This window comes from Oryctolagus cuniculus, chromosome 6, assembly GCF_051225735.1.
Source record: "Oryctolagus cuniculus isolate XC-2025 breed Fujian yellow rabbit chromosome 6, ASM5122573v1, whole genome shotgun sequence".
In the NCBI taxonomy this organism is placed as follows: domain Eukaryota; kingdom Metazoa; phylum Chordata; class Mammalia; order Lagomorpha; family Leporidae; genus Oryctolagus; species Oryctolagus cuniculus.
The window spans coordinates 115,611,124-115,630,492 of NC_142872.1; the positions used below are offsets into that span (position 1 = coordinate 115,611,124).

At 38.8% G+C, this 19,369-nt stretch overlaps 1 pseudogene; it reads left to right on the forward strand.

Moving 5' to 3' along the window:
• Window positions 1–17,682: 17,682 nt before the first annotated feature.
• LOC100352147 (small ribosomal subunit protein eS1 pseudogene) lies at window positions 17,683–18,536 on the forward strand (annotated as a pseudogene).
• Window positions 18,537–19,369: the final 833 nt, after the last annotated feature.

Genomic DNA, 19,369 nt, shown 5'->3' on the forward strand with positions numbered 1-19,369 from the left:
AATTCTTCTCAAGTTACTCAAAACAATTGAAAGAGAGGGAATCTTCCCAAATTCCTTCTATGAAGCCAGCATCACCTTAATTCCTAAATCTAAAAAATATGCAACAATGAAAGAGAACTACAGACCAATTTCCCTGATGAACATAGACAAAAAAATCCTCAACAAAATTCTAGCCAATTGCATCAAACAACACATGAGAAATATTGTTCACCTGGACCAAGTGGGTTTTATCCCTGGTATGCAGGGATAGTTCAACATTTGCAAATCAATCAATGTGATACATCACATTAACAAACTGAAGAACCAAAACTAAATGATTTTCTCAATAGATGCAAGAAGCACTTGATAAAATACAACACCCATTCATGATAAAAACTCCAAGCAAATTGGAGGAACATTCCTCAAAACAATCAAGGCAATTTATGACAAACCCACAGCCAGCATCCTATTGAATGGAGAAAAGCAGAAAGCATTCCCACTGAGATTCGGTATCAGACAATGATGCCCACTCTCACCAATGCTAATCAGTATAGTCCTGGAAGTTTTTGCCAGAGCCACTAGGCAAGAAAAGAAATCAAAGGGATATAAATTGGGAATGAGGAAGTTAAGCCATCCGTATTTCCAGATGACATGATTCTATATAGAGAGAATCCAAAAGACTCCACCAAGAGACTATTGTAACTCGCCGGCACCGAGGCTCACTAGGCTAATCCTCCGCCTTGCGGCGCCGGCACACCGGGTTCTAGTCCCGGTTGGGGCGCCGGATTCTGTTCCGGTTGCCCCTCTTCCAGGCCAGCCCTCTGCTGTGGCCAGGGAGTGCAGTGGAGGATGGCCCAGGTGCTTGGGCCCTGCACCCCATGGGAGACCAGGAAAAGCACCTGGCTCCTGGCTCCTGCCATCGGATCAGCGCGGTGCGCCGGCCGCAGCGCGCTGGCCGCGGCGGCCATTGGAGGGTGAACCAACGGCAAAGGAAGACCTTTCTGTCTGTCTCTCTCTCTCACTATCCGCTCTGCCTGTCAAAAAAAAAAAAAAAATACAAAAAAAAAAAAAAAGAAAGCCCATATATATATATATATATATATATATATAGCTATATATATGGGCTTTCTAAAAAAATAAAAAATAAATAAAAAAAAATAAAAAAAAATAAAAAAAGAGACTATTGTAACTCATAGAAGAATTTGGTAAAGTGGCAGGATATAAAATCAATATACAAAAATCAATAGCCTCTGTAGACACAGACAATGCCAAGGCTGTTAATGAACTTCTAAACTCAATCCCATTCACAATAGCTATAAAAAGATCAAATACCTAGGAATAAATTGAACCAAGTATGTCAAAGATCTCTACAATGAGAATTACAAAACATTAAAGAAAGAATTAGAGGAAGATACCAAAAAAATGGAAAAATCTTCCCAGTTCGTGGATTGGAAGAATCAATATCATCAAAATGTCCATTTTTCAAAAGCAATTTACAGATTCAATGCAATATCAATCAAAATACCAAAGATATTCTTCTCAGATCTCAAAAAAATTATGCTGAAATTCATATGGAAACACAGGAGAACTTGACTAGCTAAAGCAATTTTATACAACAAAATCAAAGTTGGAGGCATCAGAATACCAGATTTCAAGACATACTACATGGATATTATAATTAAAACAGCCTTGTACTCGTAGAAAAACAGATTGATAGACCAATGGAACAGAATACAAATGTCAGAAATCAATCCAAACATCTACAACCAACTTATATTTTACAAAGGAGCTAAAACCAATCCCTGGTACAATAGCAGTCTCTTCAACAAATGGTGCTGAAAAAATTGAATTTCCACATGACGAAGTTTGAAGGAAGATCCTTACCTTACTCCTTACACAAAAATTCACTCAATATGGATTAAAGACCTAAATCTATGATAAAACACCATCAAATTGTTAGAGAACATTGGGGAAATCCTACAAGACATTGGCACAGGAAAAGAGTTCTTGGAGAAGATCCCAGAGGCACAGGCAATCAAAGCCAAAATTAACAAATGGGATTATGAAAGTATGGGATATGTACACTATGGAATATTACACAGTGGTAAAAAAAAAACAAAACATGAAATCTGGTCATTTACAACAAAATAGATGAATCTAGAAAAACATTATACTTTGTGAAATAAGCCAGTCCCAAGGGACAAATACCATATGTTCCCCTGATCTGTGAAAACTGATAGAGCACCTAAAAGGAAATCTGTAAAGTGAAATTAACACTTCAATAAACGATAACTTGAACAGCACTTGTCTTGACTGTTCAGAAACAGTTTTTTTTTTCTTTATACTATTTGTTGAACTCTCTTTATATCATAGAGTTAATCATATGTGTATAAAGTCAATTGAAAATAGATCTCAGTAAAAAATAAGAGTGTGAATAAGAGAGGGAGGAGGCAGCCTGTAACTATAAAGCTGTTTAGTTCTGCATACATCCCTATAGACCTACTTCTGAGGTTTAAGTTTAAAAACGTGCCATGGGACCCAAAATCCCATTAAGCAGAGTGGTAAAAAATGTCATCTTAAGTGTTAAAGTGGTCATATTCAGTGTTAAAGTGAACATATAGATAGCATTAAGTGTTAAAGTGATCATATAAATAGGATCAAGTGTCTGGTAATAATAACAGATGATAGAATTATAAAGGAGAGAATGTCCCAACATGGGAAGTAGTACACACAGCAGACTCATAGAATGACAATCGCTTTAAGTAGCACTCTGACCTCATAATCAGCCCTTAAGGCACCCTGGTCTGGCTGAAAGGCCTTTGAGAGCATTTCAGGCATGGAAAGCCAAGACTCTGTGAGAAAAAATGTTCTACATGAAGGATCTCTGTGAGTGAAATCCCAGCAGAAAGAAGTGGCCATCAAAGAAGGTTGTACTTTTTTCTAAAGGCAGGAGAAGAACTTCCACTTTGCTTATGGCCTTGTCCAAATACTGACGGAGTTTGTAGATTCAAAAGGCTTCCATAGCCTAGGCAGCTCATGTCAAGAGCCTGATGTCATGCATAAGAGTGTTAATTGTTACATTAGCAACAGGAGTCACTGTGCACTAACTTCCCATGCAGGATCTCTGTCTTCAATGCATTGTACTATGAGAGTTAACTGTAAAACTTCTTCCCAGTTGTGTGTGTGTGTGTGTGTGTGTGTATGTAAGTTGTTGAAATCTTTACTTTTTATTTAAGAGTTGTTCTTCTGTGTATTAAGTTAATTAAATGAATCTTAATGGAGAATGGGACTGGGAATGGGAGAGGGAGAGGAGGAGGGTGGAAGTGTGTGTGGAGGGCCGGATATGGTGGGGAGAATCACTATATTCTTAAAATTTTATTTATAAAATTTGTATTCCTTAAATTAAAGGCTTGTTTGAGAAAAAAATAAAAATAGTAAAAAAAAAGAAATGCTGTGTTTTGCAATAAGGTGGACACAACTGGAAATCATTATACTTAGTGAAATACACCAGTCCCAGAAAGACAGATATCATGTGTTCCTTCTGATCTGAAGTAACTAATATAGTACCTGAAATATAATATATTGGAGAGAAATAAACAATTTGTCTTGTCCATTGAGGAACAGTGTTATTTTTTTCTCTTTTCATACTATTTGTTGAACTATTTTTCTTAGTGTAGGATTAATTATCCAATCATTAAGTAAAGTGAAACTAGATCTTTGTAAAATTAAGAGTGGGAATGTGAGAGGGAGAAGGAATAGGGTTGGAGCATGGGCAGGAGGGAGGGTTGTGGAGGAAGTGTCATTATGTTCCTAAATCTGTATATATGAGCTACATGAAACTTGTTTAACTCAAATAAATTTTTAAGGCATTACAACAGACAGCAGGAGAGGCACAGAAGAGAGAGAGAGAAAGAAGAGAAAGAGAGAGAGAGAAAATCTGGGGCCAGCGCTGTGGCACAGCAGGTTAAAGCCCTGGCCTGAAGCGCCAGCATCCCATATGGGCTCCGGTTCTAGTCCCAGATGCTCCACTTCTGATCCAGCTCTCTGCTATGGCCTGGGAAAGCAGAAGAAGATGGCCCAAGTCCTTGGCCCCCTGCACCCACGTGGGAGACCCAGAAGAAGCTCCTGGCTCCTAGCTTCGGATCAGTGCAGCTCCAGGCGTTGCAGTCATCTGGGGAGTAAACCAACAGATGGAAGACCTCTCTCTCTCTGTCTCTACCTCTCTCTGTACCTCTATCTTTAAAAAAAAGAGAGGGAGAGAGAGAAAATCTTTCATCCTCTCATCCACTTTCTATATGCCTGCCACTGCCTGGGCTGGGCCAGGCCAAAGCCAGCAGTCAGGAAATCCATCTAAGTTTCCTATATGAGTGGCAGGGATTCCAGCACTTGAGCCATCATCTGCTACCTCCCAGGGTGAAATTAGCAGGAAGCAGGATAAAAAGTGGAGTAGCCAGGACTTAAACCAAGCACTCTGATAAAGGATGCAGGTGTCCCAAGTAATGGCAGCTTACAAAGCTGTGCCACAATACAGGCTCTCAAAATGAAAATATTTTAACTTTAATTTCTTTTAAAATTGGAACAAAAACAATTAATATAATAACAATGAATTCAGCTTTGATTATATTTGTCTTCATTAGAATGAAGTTGTGAAACATAATATTTTATTTTTTTTAATGGAGGAAGGAGCCCATGAAGGCCTAAGTGCATAGGGCCTACAAACATCCTAATGCAGCTTCTCTGATGTTGGTTTGGAAAATCTGCTTGGACCATACAGCATTCCAGATGTCTGGAAAGAGTCTGGGTCAGGTGGGCATTTGAATGGCAGCAAAGTGGGGCTGTCTACATCAGAAAGGACTAGTGCCCAACAGCACCAGCAAGTTGAGGAAAGAGCTATTGAAATGACACCAAGGGGTACAGGTCCAAGGTGGGTCTTTAGAGCAGGAGCAGAATCCTTATTCCACCTGCCAGCTTAAATACAAACGCCATGACCCAACACTATCTAGTAAGAGCCTAATACTGATTTAACTTTAGACACAAAAATGAATGCATCTTTTTATCAGTAAGAGACAGTTTAATGGAGGGGTAGCATTGTGGCACAGTGGGTAAAGCTACTGCTGCGATTCAGCATCCCTTATTGGCGCTGGTTCATGTCCTGGCCACTCCGTTTCTGATCCAGCTCCCTACTAATAACCTGGGAAAAGCAGCAGAAGATGGCCCAAGTATTTGGGTCCTTGCCACCCAGTTGGGAGACCCAGTGAAGGTCCTGGTTCCTGGTTTTGCACTGGCCCAGCTCTGGCCTGTGCTGTTTTCCAGCAAGGTTTGGAACCGTGAGTCAAAGGATGGGCAAGGATTATTGTCAAAGCAATAGTCAAATTTTATTAGTTTTACAAGGGCTTTTATACTTGCACAATTGCAGCATGCTTCTTTTCTCAGAGGTTTAGTACTAGCAGAACAATATTAGTACAAGGAAATATATTTTCTATCAAATGAGATAATATCAGTGTTTCATATAATCTGAAGGAGCAATTTGTGTTAAAAAGGTGGCCAAAATATTTGCCTTCAAGGACAGATATATCCTGCAGCTGCATGAGAAAGGGAGGTTGTGGTATCCGACCACAACCTCAGACTAGTACATAATGCACAGTGACTTTTGTCCCCATCTCCTGAAGTGTGAAGGACTTCTCATGTACATCTCAGATTCGACCCAGCTGAGTCTCCACACTACTACTGTGGCCATCTGGGGAGTGAACCAGCAGATGGAACATCTCTCTCTCTCTCTCTCTCTCTCTCTCTTTCTCTATCTCTATCTCGCCCTCTTCTTTGTAACTCTGACTTTCAAATTAATAAATAAATCCTTAAAAATAAAGAAGTAGACAGTTTTAGAAGTAAATTGAATTGCAGAGAATAAATATCTTCCATTAGATACCATAATCCCAAGTGGCTTGCTCTAGAGTAGTATTGTACTTGGCATGGAGGAAAAAAGTAGTTTTCTAATTCTGAACATGGAGGAAAACTGAAGACATCTAAGCTCTCTGATTTTAGGCATTGATTTCAAGATTTTATAAGATAATCTAGTTGTTTTATTAATGAATTAATGTCTATCTAAAATATGCTGTATTCTTAAGCATTGATCAACATAAAAGCTTTTAGATTATTTTGCTCTTTCTTCATTAAATGTCATATTGTCATTCTTGCCACATTGTCTATTATGCTCAACAAAAATAAATAAATCCAGCTGTCTAACATTTCTGTAAATTAAAAAAGTAGAGAATGCCAGATACTTCTTTACTAATTTGTTTACTAGTAAATTCCCTGTTTAAAGCAAGCTGCTTTAAAAGTTTATTCTATAGATAACTCAAAAAAATTTGTGAATGATATCATGAAGATTTTTTTTTTTTTTTGGCTATTTGAATGATTACCTTTAAATCAAGGAGCTAGACTGGCATTAGTGTTTCCCATCAGAAAATGTGAAAGGAAAAAAAAGAGTGACCACTAGAGGCAATTAGAATTTTCAAAAAATCAATCAACTAGATATTATATTTGATAACAGTGGCATTACCACACTAAGCACTTAATTAAATTTTTTAAATAAAGTATATTTACTATTGATGTTGGGGAAATATGAATGAAGACGAAATTTTGCCCCAACTCAGAAATTCTCTCCATAAAGTTAGTAGAGAAGGAAACAGTTTACTTGCTAAAGAAGCATTATCAGAACATTGATGCCCATCACAGGCAATCTGCTAGAACACTGCAAAGCTAGAAGAAAATTTCTATTGTTATATTAACCAAGCAGATACAATCCATTTCGCAAATGTTTTAAAGATAAACAATAGAGGCTGGGATTCTGGCGCAGCAGGTTAAGCCACCACCTCTGATGCTGGCATCCCTTATCAGTGCCTATTCTTGTCCTAGCTGCTCCACTTCCGATCCAGCTCCCTGCTGTTTCTGGGAAAGCAGCAGAAGATGGCCCAAAGGCTTGGGCCCCAGTCACCCATATGAGAGGGAAGGAAGAAGTTTTTGGCTCCTGGCTTTGGGCCTGACAAAGTGCTAGCCACTTGGGAAGTGAACCAACAGATGGAAGATCTCCTTGTCTGTCTGTCTATCTCTCTCTAATTCTGCCTTTCAAATAACTTTAAAAAAAATTAAAAGAAGACAAACAGTAAATAGTCCTCCAGTAAAAGGTGTTGACTTTAAGTCCCATTGTCATACACAGTTCATCTTAACTTCACCTGGTATTTGGATGATCCATTTTTTTAAAACTTTTATTTAATAAATATAAATTTCTGAAGTACAACTTTTGGATTATAGTGGCTTTTCCCCCCATAACCTCCCTCCCACCTGCAACCATCCCATCTCCCACGCCCTCTCCCATCAATTCTTCATCAAGATTCATTTGCAATTATCTTTATATACAGAAGATCAACTCTATACTAAGTAAGGATCTCAACAGTTTGCACCCACACAGACACACAAAGTATAAAATACTGTTTGAAGACTAGTTTTACCATTAATTCTCATAGTGCAACACATTAAGGACAGAGATCCTACATGGGGAGTAAGAGAACAGTGACTCCCATTGTTGATTTAACGATTGACACTCTTATTTATGACATCAGTAATCACCCCAGGCTCTTGTCATGAGCTGCCAAGGCTATGGAAGCCTCTTGAGTTCACAAACTCCGACCTTATTTAGACAAAGCCATAATCAAAGTGAAAGTTCTCTCCTCCCTTCAGGGAAAGGTACCTCCTTCTTTGATGACCCATTCTTTCTGCTGGGATCTCACTCACAGAGATCTTTCATGTAGGTCATGTTTGTTTTTTTTGTTTTTGTTTGTTTTTTGCCACAGTGTCTTGGCTTTCCATTATTGAAATGCTCTCATGGGCTTTATAGCCAGATCTGAATGCCTTAAGGGCTGATTGTGAGACCAGAGTGCTGTTTAGGACATCTGCCATTCTATGAGTCTGCTATGTATCCCGCTTCCCATGTTGGATCATTCTTTCCTTTTTAATTCTATCAGTTATTATTAGCAGACACTAGTCTTGTTTATGTGATCCCTTTGACACTTAATCCTATCTTTATAATCAATTATGAACTGAAACTGATCACTTTGACTAGTGAGATGGCATTGGTACATGCCTCCTTGATGAGACTGAATTGGAATCCCCTGGCACGGTTCTAACTCTATCATTAGGGATAAGTCTGATTGAGCATGTGCCAAAGTGTACATCTCCTCCCTCTCTTATTCCCACTCTTATATTTAACGGGGATCACATTTCAGTTAAATTTAAACACCTAAGAATAATTGTGTGTTAATTAAAGAGTTCAACCAATGGTATTAAGTAGAACAAAAAAAAAATACTACAAGGAATAAAGTAAGTTGTTCCTCAACAGTCAGGACAAGGGCTGATCAAGTCATTGTTTCCTATAGTGCCCATTTCACTTCAAGAGGTTTCCTTTTAGGTGCTCAGTAGTTGTCACAGATCAGGGAGAACATATGATAATTTGTCCCTTTGGGACTGGCTTATTTCACAGGATGATCCATTATTTGTGTTAGCTAATTGATTTTGTGCAACAGAAAAATAAATATTTCATATCTTTATGATAGGAAGTAAGATTGCAACTTGGAACCAGGCAGTACCCTGAAGTAAGGCTCCTACTCAGAAACAAGGAAAGAGGGACCAATCTTGCTTGATAAATGCATTTCAAAGAGGTGGTCCCCAGATTATAGGAAAGACATTTCTGGGCAGGAATGTCTAATCTCTTAAAGGATTCATACAGAGATGAGAAAATACTTGCAATACAAAGTTTTCTAAAATAAATGTTCTGTGTCAAAAATAAAATAGAAAAATAAGGAAGGGAAATATTTTCAACAAGGAGAATTAGTCCTCATTTTTCATTTGTATTTGTTCTTACCTGGATTACAGAAAGTTAGGCATTTCTGAAAGCATAGAAACTGGGATGCTTGCTTCATAATATATAAACAACTTTTTTTCATAGACTGTCAATTACCTACTCATGACTGCACAAAACAATGCTGTAGTAAACAAAGAAGATAATTACAGATTATGGAAAAAGTGCCAATTAAATGGATTTGCTTGTAAGAATTGATTTGCACAAGGTGGTAGGAAACACTCGCTCAAAACAGACTGCTTCCAGTTCAATTTCAGGAAGGAGAATGAGCCACCAGCTAAGAGGTGAGGGGGAAACTTTCCAGGCAAAAGAAAAAGTGATGGGGGGAGGCGCGTCTGGAAGTCAATGGAGGTGTGAGACGGTTGCAGACAGAATACATCCTGGAACACGTGGTGCATGCAGGCCCTGGTGAAGACTTTGTTTAAAACACGACAAAAAATACTTGACAGATCTATAAAAGGGATTGTCTGGAAGTAGAGTGGTGACAGTAGACTCTGAGACCCCATTTAGAAGGTTTGGACTGGAGTGGTGCAGTTTAGACAGAGAGAGGAACAGATTCATATATGTATTTTAGAGTAATAACCAGCACAATTTGCAAACAGATTAGTTATGAGAGAGGGGAAGGACTAGGGAATTACTACTACCAGTTGGTAACTTAGTATCTGGGAAAAAGACTAGGAAGGAGTTTAGTTTTTATTGTATTTGGTGAGGAAACAGAAAGAAGAGATCTGTTTTGGGTTTAATAAATTTGAGTAGCTTTTTGGGCATCAGATAGTAAGTGTTGTCTGGAGATCCCAGAGATTTAAATATAAGAGTCACTGGCAGAAAGACTTTTCTTAAAAAGAAAAAAAAAAAAAACTGGAGTTGTTTAATAATATAGAAGCTAACATTTTGGGAATGCTTACTCTGTGCAATTAACCTTTGCCAAGTACTTTTGTATATATCATCTAATCCTGAAAATGATACTATGAGGGTGGTACTATTATTAACTGGAGGAAACTGGGGCAGGAGTGGTTATTGAGGATTGAGATCGCTCTAGGTGACTGCTAGCAGTTTTCCCCATCTAGGAAGAACTTTGCTGAGTACACCTTTGGTCCCGTTAACCACCATGACCTCCTTCATCAGCTCTTACACCCTTCCTCTTACCAAATTCAGCCATCTTCTTTCCTTTGCTGAATCTCAAATGGTGCATTTTAAGCAGCTGCTATAATGAAATCCAATATTTTGTTCTTTTACACTAAGACTAAACAAGACTGAACAAGACTTAAAGGTAAAGCAAGCATGAGTCATATGAGAATTTGGTTTATTAAGGCCTCCTTATGTAAAAGTTTCTGTGATTGAGGCTATACTGCCTAGAAAGAAGAATCACCAAATGGGCTTCTGTCCTCAAGTGGCTTATATTCTATTCATAGGGGAAAATACATACATACAAAATAGCTGGAATGATAGACATATAGATATACAATTACTGCAACATCCATGACAAAAAAAAGAGTGGCAGAGACAAACCATTCATTCACAGAACAGTATTTACTGAATATCCTCTGGCATAGTCCGAGGCCTTGGTATATAGGTACATCAGGAGAGAAGAAAGTTACAGGAAGAAGCCTCTTCGCTATTGTTTGTCCTTTCACTCCCTGATAGCCAGCTCACCTTCCCAGATCATTTACAAGAAGATCACACATAATCTCTAACACTCACCAAAATAAGCACAATTCACAGTCTAGTGATTGGGCTTCCAGATTTTACTTTTGCAAAAACTAAGTACACATACTGTTCTGAAACCTGTTTACTAACCATTTACATGTCAGGAAATAAGATTTGTATCATTATTTTAAACAAAGATATGGTATTCCACTATATAGATTTACCAATATTTAATCTATTTCCTGTTGAAGGACGTTTTAATTTTTCCAACATTCTTCCATCAGAAACAAAACGAATAATTATGTAGTAGTTTCTGTGACTGAGCATTTGATGTTTGTTGATTTCTGTATGTAAGCCATTCAAATGGGGGGAGTGAGAGATGAAACCTCATTATGGCTTTGAATTGCATTTCCCTGTCTGCTAGTGATCTTGAGCATTCAACATTTTAAAATATTGGCAAATTTCCTCCTAAGATTTTGCATCAATTTACTCTCCCCCAATGCCTTACGTGAATTATAGCCAGATTGTTTGAAAGACTTGTCTGCAGCAATTCTCACTATGATACTTTAGTCACTCTATTCACTTCTCAGTTACTTAGTCTGGCTTCTGTATGAACCACTCCCCTAAAATTGCTCTAAACAAAAATGATTTACACATCTTCTTAGTCTCTAAATCCCTGGGAGGCTTTTCAGCCCTTCTGCTTGATGTGACTGACACCCTATCTAATGAATCTCTTCCCTAGGGATCGCATATCCCTATTTTTTTCTCCTACTTCTTTGTTCTCTCCTTATCAAGTCTTCTCATTCTATACTCTTTCCCTAATCTATCTATCTCATCCCCTTCACACTGTCATCTAGTCATCAATGAATCCCAAAGTCAGCCTTTCTCCTGAACTCAAAATTCACTTCCCAAAAGACCTGCCCACTTGAACACTTTCCAGGAAATCTCACATTTCAAAGCTAACCTCTTCAATCCTCACTGCACCATACCCACAAAATCTGCCTTCCTTCTTATGTATCACAATCTCAGAAGTAATATCACAATCTATCAACAAACTTAATTCTTTGGTCCCTCTTGTCCTCCCCCCTCTACCCTCAGATTCCCCACCATTCACATTCAGTTAATCAGAAATCTTGTCATTCCTACTTCTAAAATGCATTTTTAACCAAACAAAAATTTTTCATTCCCATTGCATTACCATACTTCAGATCAAAATCTGTATTATCTTAAACCTTCCTCTGATATTTAAAAAGCAAAACTATCCATACTCTGGCTTAAAAGACTTCATCTGCTTCTCCATTATACTTTAGGAAAACAACCTGCAAGATCAGGGTCTGCTGATCTTGATCTCCTGTCTCTTGTGTCACACCTGTCACATCTACTCCTGGTTCGCTCCCCTTGGGCTTACTGGCTCCCTCCCTATTCCTTTCACAGGAGTGTCTTCCTTGACAGGAATCTTCTCCTGGCTTCTTCCTACTCTTCAAGTCTCAGCCCAAATTTGCTTTCCTCAAAAGGGCCTTCCTGAGCACCATAAATAAACTAGGGTTACTAGGTACTCACTTTTCCAACAACCTACATACCAAAAAAACTTTTGTAACCATTACTCAAAGTGTAAATACTGGGTTTGATTATTTCTTGTCTATTTGTTTCACCACCACTGAAATAAATGTTATCAGGTAAGACAATACCATGTCTAAGTACTTGGAGAAGTTTGCATTTCCTTGCAGTTTGCAAAATTATTTGTTGAATTTGAATGAAGGATCATTGTTCCCTTCTCCAATCTGTTTTCCACATAGAAATCAGAGATAGTTTTCCAGAGGTCAAGCTGGACCTATCCCTCCCTCTTTAAGAATCTTTTGGTAGTTTTCTATTGCTCCAGGACACAAAGGCCTTCAAATTCTAGCTTTTGCTTTCCTTTTCTTCCTTTCTTTTCCACAAATTCTTCTTTTTGAATGTGATTCACTGAAGCTATCAGTAGTTTCCATAAACCCAGCTATCCTCTGGGCCTCAGCCTTTGCTGGTGTCTAGTACTTTAATAAGATTATTCTTCTCTTTCCCTTTCATGCTAGCCTAGACTTACCTGAGAAGTTGCAACATTGACATCTACCACTGAACCCAATCTCCCCTGGCCCTACAGGGGTCTACAGTTTGTTGCCCTAGCTCTCCTTAGCCACTGCTAAATAATTGCCACCAAAGTTATCCAGATCCCAAATTACTTAAGCCTGAGAATGTATCTTATGTGACAAAAGGGATTTTGAAGCTGTGACTAAATTGAGGATTTTGGGATAGAGAGATTACCTTAGACTTGTGGAATGGGACCTAAATATAATTGTGATTACAATTGTGATTACAATTTTCCCTAAAGAAGGAGGGAGAAGGAGATTTTATAACAAATGATAGCAAGCCTGTGACCAAGGAAGCAAAAAGAGATTTGATAATGTTATGCAGGAGCCAGAGAATGCAAGAATGCAGCACTAGAACTAGACCAGGCAAAGAAACTGATTTTCCCCCTCAGAACCTCTGGAGGGAATCAACCCTGACAGCACCCTGACTGTAGATAGCTCAGTGAATCCAATCATAGACTTCTGGCTTCCAGAAGCAGAAAAGAATACACTTGTGCTGCTTCAAAAGAAAACTAATATATCCATCACTATCACACTTGTAATGCTGTATTGCAATTGCTATATCTTCCACTAGAATACAAATTTTTTGAGGACAAATAATCTGTCTCATATAGAGTGACTTTCAATAAGCCTAGCAGAGGACCTGTCACAGCTATGTTCAACTGATATTTCTTGAATACTGTTAAATAAATTATGACATATCTCCATAATAGAATATGTATAATCATTCACATGGAATTATAGAAAAATATTTAATGACAAGAAATAATTAATAAAATATATTTAGTGAAAACTGTGAATTTCAAAACAAAATATATAATTCAAAATGTGTGGGGCAAGAGTTTGGCCTAGTAGATACATCACTGGTAGAGATGCCCGCATTCAAAATTGGAGTGACTGGGTTTGAATCTCAGCTTCACTCCTGATTCCACTTCCCTGCTAATGTGCACTCTGAAAGGCAGCATGATGGCTCAAATAGTTGCATTCTGTTCCTCACATACGGGATCAGAATTGACTTACAGATTCCCAGCTTCAGCCTGGCCCAACCTCAGACATTTGAAGAGTGAACCCCTGGATGGAAGCACTATCTGTCTTTCTGTCTCTCTGCCTCTCAAATTAAAAAAAAAAAAAGTTATAAATTTGTATCTACTATGTGGAGACTATATAGAAAACTGAAAAACAGTTAGCTCTAGGTATTGGGATTATAATCATTTTATTTTAACCTTTTAAATGATATGCATTTAAGTTTGCTTCTACTATGAACCGATATTTGTTTCATAATAGAAAAAGAATGCAGGCTGGCGCCGCGGCTCACTAGGCTAATCCTCCGCGTTGGGGCGCCACCACACTGGGTTCAAGTCCCGGTCGGGGCGCCGGATTCTGTCCCGGTTGCTCCTCTTCCAGGCCAGCTCTCTGCTGTGGCCCGGGAGTGCAGTGGAGGATGGCCCAAGTCCTTGGGCCCTGCACCCCATGGGAGACCAGGAGAAGCACCTGGCTCCTGGCTTCGGATCAGTGTGGTGCGCTGGCTGCAGTACAGCAGCCATTAGAGGGTGAACCAACGGCAAAGGAAGACCTTTCTCTCTGTCTCTCTCTCACTGTCCACTCTGCCTGTTAAAATAAAAAAAAAAAGAGAAAAAGGATGCTATTTTAAAAATGCTCTCTAAAATAATTTAAGCTGGCCATGAGTAACAGTACTGATATACAGAATAAGAAACCAGAAGCATACAATATGTTCAAAACCAAAATAATATTACTCATCAAATAATAATGCTAATTAAAATGTCTATGTTTTCAATTATCATCAAATTGTTTTTAGCAATTTTACAAACCCCTCAGTTTCATAGCTACAAGATGGATATGAATTGCCTATATAAACACAGCATGGTGAAAATATGCAGATGTTGTTATATTCACACTAAAATTACTAAGATGAAAAAAATCAAGCCAGGTGATATAAGATTGTGGCATGAGTTGAGGATACTAGTATTATTTATTAATTAATATTTATTGAATACCCAATATTTATTACTCAGTTTTGGTTTCAGTGGTAATAAGGAAATAATAATAATAAGCTATGCCTTCAGGGAGCTTACATTAAAATAGAACAAACAGAAAATAAATGCATTCAACATAAGAAGTAATTACAAATGGTTATTAGATCTTTGGCAATCAAGAAGAAGTAGTAGCAGTGACTAATAGGGAAGACTTAACATTAAGTAGCATAATTCAGGAAAGCCTCTCTAAAGAGGTGTCATTGGAATTAAATCCTGAAAAACAAGCAGAAGTCAGCATCCCTGGGACATGACCACTCAGTATAAGAGACCAAGAAATGCAAAATCTCTGAAATGGAAAAAGCATGGCTTTTTTCTGAGAAATGGAAAGGAGGCCAGTGGAACAGTAAATAGGAGGAGGTAGGAAAGAGAAAGATCATAAAGGGCTACCAGACTGTGGGAAGAATCTGTGTATAATCCCAAATGCAAGGGAAATTTTGGAGGGTTTTTAGAAGAGAAATGATGTGATGATTTGAATTTTTAAAATATCACTCAGGCTGCTATGTGTATATATGAAGTAGAGGAAAGAGGACCAGTTAGAAGTCCATTTCAATGGTCCAGGTAAGATTCGATGATAATTTGAATGACGGAGTCGGCAATGGGAGCAGACAGAAATGGCAGAGTCCAAATAGACTTTGGAGACAGAACAATTAAGATTTGCACACATAATGACTATGAACAGATAACAGGAGAGAAGGAAAGAGGGGTCAACATAACTTTCATGGTTATAGCTTCAAAATATGGTTGAATATTATTACTGGAGATAGAAAAAACAATGGGAACAATCAGGTTTGAGATGAGAAATATCTACCATTCACCTTGGGATACATTAAGTTTGAAATTGCACTGAGAAGTCCAAATACCAAGCACAAGTCTGAACCAGATAAAAAATATCAATATATAGGCAACTGACAGTATTTAATATTATGTAAACAGACAAAATCATCAGGAATGGAAAAGACTCAATAAATAAGTTCACTGAAATAGACTGACTTGTGACTATCCACAGGAAGAAGCAGAAGAGTACTCCTTGTCCAATGTCAATACATACTTTTGATACACTGTTAAACTATTCAAAAAATTTTAAGTTACTCATGATTCCAGAACCATATAACAGAATTTGAAAAGCAGAATGATATTATTTGTAACATATTTTCAATATGGAAAAAGAATCTATATAAGGAGTAGACACTGATGTCCAGTGGAAAAGATAATGAACTTTGAAGAACTTTGCTTTCCTGTGGTTTTTTTTTCCAGTTCTCTTTTGAATATTTGCATGATCATGGGTGATAAATGATGACTGAACATACAAGTCTGCAAACAGAAGGTCGAATAAACACAGTACCTCCATCACAATGAGAAATGCTTGGGACTGGCATGGTAGAATAGTGGATTGGGCACCAGTGTGAATCCTGGCTGCTTTACTTCTGATTCAGCTCCCTAATAATGCGCCTGGGAAAGCAGCAGAGGATGGCCCAAGCATTTGTGCCCTTGCCACCCATGTAGGAGGCCTGGATGCTCCTTCGGCCTGGTCCAGCCATCACCATTGTGGTCATTTAGGGAGTGAACCAGGGATGGAAGATCACTTTGTCACTTTGCCTTTCAAAGAAATAAAATAAATTTCATTAAATAAAAGTAAAAAAAAAAAAGATTACTCAAAAAAAAAAAAAGCTCCACCTTGCCGTTAACTCTTTTGTCTTATGCATATGTAACATAGTTATTATAGGACAGAACAAATGCACTTCACCCCAGTAGAATGACCTTGGGCAATAACAGCCATACTCAGCAGCCTCTAATAGAGTTTGGCTTTTAAAAGTCAATGGAGGAGGGGCTCCAAGATGGTGGAATAGGGAGGGAGCACACTGATTGTCCAGGAAAAGACAGTTTAATAAAAGTGGACATTCTGTAGTTTCAGGGAAAAGTTAGGGAAAAAAACTGCAGAGGAAACTCTTCCAGAACTAGTGGGACATGGTGGCCTACGAGGAGGGCACAGGCGCCCACGGCTCAGGACCCCAGCCACTGAGTCTACGCACCAGCGCTGGAAAGGGAGGTGAGACAAGGGAGCCGCCACTGCTGCAGCCACCACTGCAGCCACCACCCCTGACCCACCCTGGGACAGACAGGTGAGACATGCACGACTGAGTGGGGGAGGAAATCGATATCAAAACAAAGTGAATAGTGCCCACAGGAAGAGGGCACGATCCAGGGGGATGAAATGAGGGATTGAACACACCAGGATCCTTTGGTGCCTCCCCCCCCCAAATCAGAACTGCAGTGGGCGGAAAGCAGCCATCTTGTTTGTTTACATTCAGGCATAAAGGAGGGTGGACTCTGCTTTTGCACTCTGAAGGAGGAAACTTCAGTGGCGGAGACCAAAGGTAGTTTGGAGCTACTCATCACTCCTCACATAGGGGGCGCAGTGAGTGGGGTGGCTGACCAATGAGGCCCAGGCACATTAGGGCGAACAAAGGAACAGGGAAGCCAGCCCCAAGGGGCAAAGCTTGGCACCTCAAAGCCCTGACACCAGCCCACTCAAGTTACCAAAAAATAAAAATAAAAAATAAATAAACAAACAAACTCTAGAAAGTAGAGCTGCCTGCTTACACTGGATATTGATACAAACCCACAGCAGCCCATAGTAGAGGGAAATCAACCTGAAAATTAAGCCAAACAGAAATGCCGGAGAACAAAGAAAAAATCCAGAATAAGAATATAGAAGAACCTATGAACTCGCCAATGGAGCAGGCTAAACCATCCATAATAGAGACTGAAGAAGAATTTGAAACCATGCCAGAAAAGGAATTTAGAAAATTAATAATCAGATTACTTAGAAATAGGAGAAACAGATCTGAACGAAAAGTACGCCCAAGGATTAGAGATCCTAAAGAAAGGCCAGAATGAAATACTGGAAATTAAAAACTCAATTAAACATATGAAAAACACCATGGCCCTTTTGGCTCTCAGCACCACCATGGTGGTCGGCAAGAACAAGCGCCTTACAAAAGGCGGCAAAAAGGGAGCCAAGAAGAAAGTGGTGGACCCATTTTCTAAGAAAGATTGGTATGATGTGAAGGCACCTGCTATGTTCAATATACGAAATATTGGGAAAACACTGGTCACGAGGACCCAAGGAACCAAAATTGCGTCTGATGGACTCAAGGGTCGTGTTTTTGAAGTGAGTCTTGCTGACCTGCAGAACGATGAAGTTGCATTTAGAAAATTCAAACTGCTTACGGAGGATGTTCAGGGCAAAAACTGCCTGACTAACTTCCACAGCATGGATCTTACCTGTGACAAAATGTGCTCCATGGTCAAAAAATGGCAGACTGTGATTGAAGCTCATGTTGATGTCAAGACTACCGATGGCTATTTGCTTTGTCTGTTCTGTGTTGGTTTTACCAAAAAATGCAACAATCAGATACGGAAGACTTCCTATGCTCAGCACCAGCAGGTCCGCCAGATCCGGAAGAAGGTGATGGAAATCGTGACACAGGAAGTGCAAACAAACGACTTGAAAGAAGTAGTCAATAAATTGATCCCAGACAGCATTGGGAAAGAAATAGAGAAGGCTTGCCAATCTATTTATCCTCTCCATGATGTCTTCGTTAGAAAAGTGAAGATGCTGAAGAAGCCCAAGTTTGAATTGGGAAAACTCATGGAGCTTCACGGAGAAGGTAGCAGTTCTGGAAAAGCCACTGGGGATGAGACGGGTGCAAAAGTCGAACGAGCTGATGGCTATGAAGCACCCGTCCAAGAATCTGTTTAAAATTTAGACTTTAATAGTTACAAATAAAATGTCCTATTTGTGGAAAAAAAAAAAAACACCATGGAATCTCTCAGAAATTGAACAGATGAAATAGAAGAGCAAATATCAGAATTCGAAGACAAACTTTCAAAAATAATACAGTCAGTTCAAATGCAGGAAGAAGAAATTAGAAAATTAAAAGATACGGTTGGATACCTACAAGATTCAGTCAAGCATGGTAATGTTCAGATAATAGGGGTCCCTGAGGGTGTGGAAAGAGAGAATGGATTAGAAGGCATTTTCAATGAAATAATATCAGAAAACTTCCAACAGAGGCAAATTGATAATAACAAACAAATTCAACAAATAGTCAGGAGCCCCAACAAGTTAGAACAGAAGAGAAATTCACCGGGACACATTGTGGCAACACTCAGCTCAGTGAAAAACAAAGAACAAATCCTAAAATGTGCCAGAGAGAAACAACAAATCACATTCAAGGGTAAGTTAATCAGACTGACCCCAGACTTCTCATCGCGAACACTACAGGCAAGGAGACAATGGCATGATATATATTTCAAGTTTTAAAAGACAAACAATGCCAACCTAGAATACTATACCCTGCAAAGCTATCATTTATGAATGAAGGGGAAATAAAGATCTTCCAAGACAAACAGAAACTGAAAGAATTTGTATCCTCACGTCCAACCCTACAACAGTGGCTCAAAGACATGCTGCACACAGAAATACAAAACAAGAACTTCACTACAAAAAAAAAAGTGAATGTAGAATAAGCTACAAACTAATCTCAAAATACATAAACAGCTCCCTTCAGGAAACATGACTGGGAAAAGACAGTACTTAACAGTAGTCACACTGAATGTGAATGGCCTTAACTCTACTACCAAGAGGC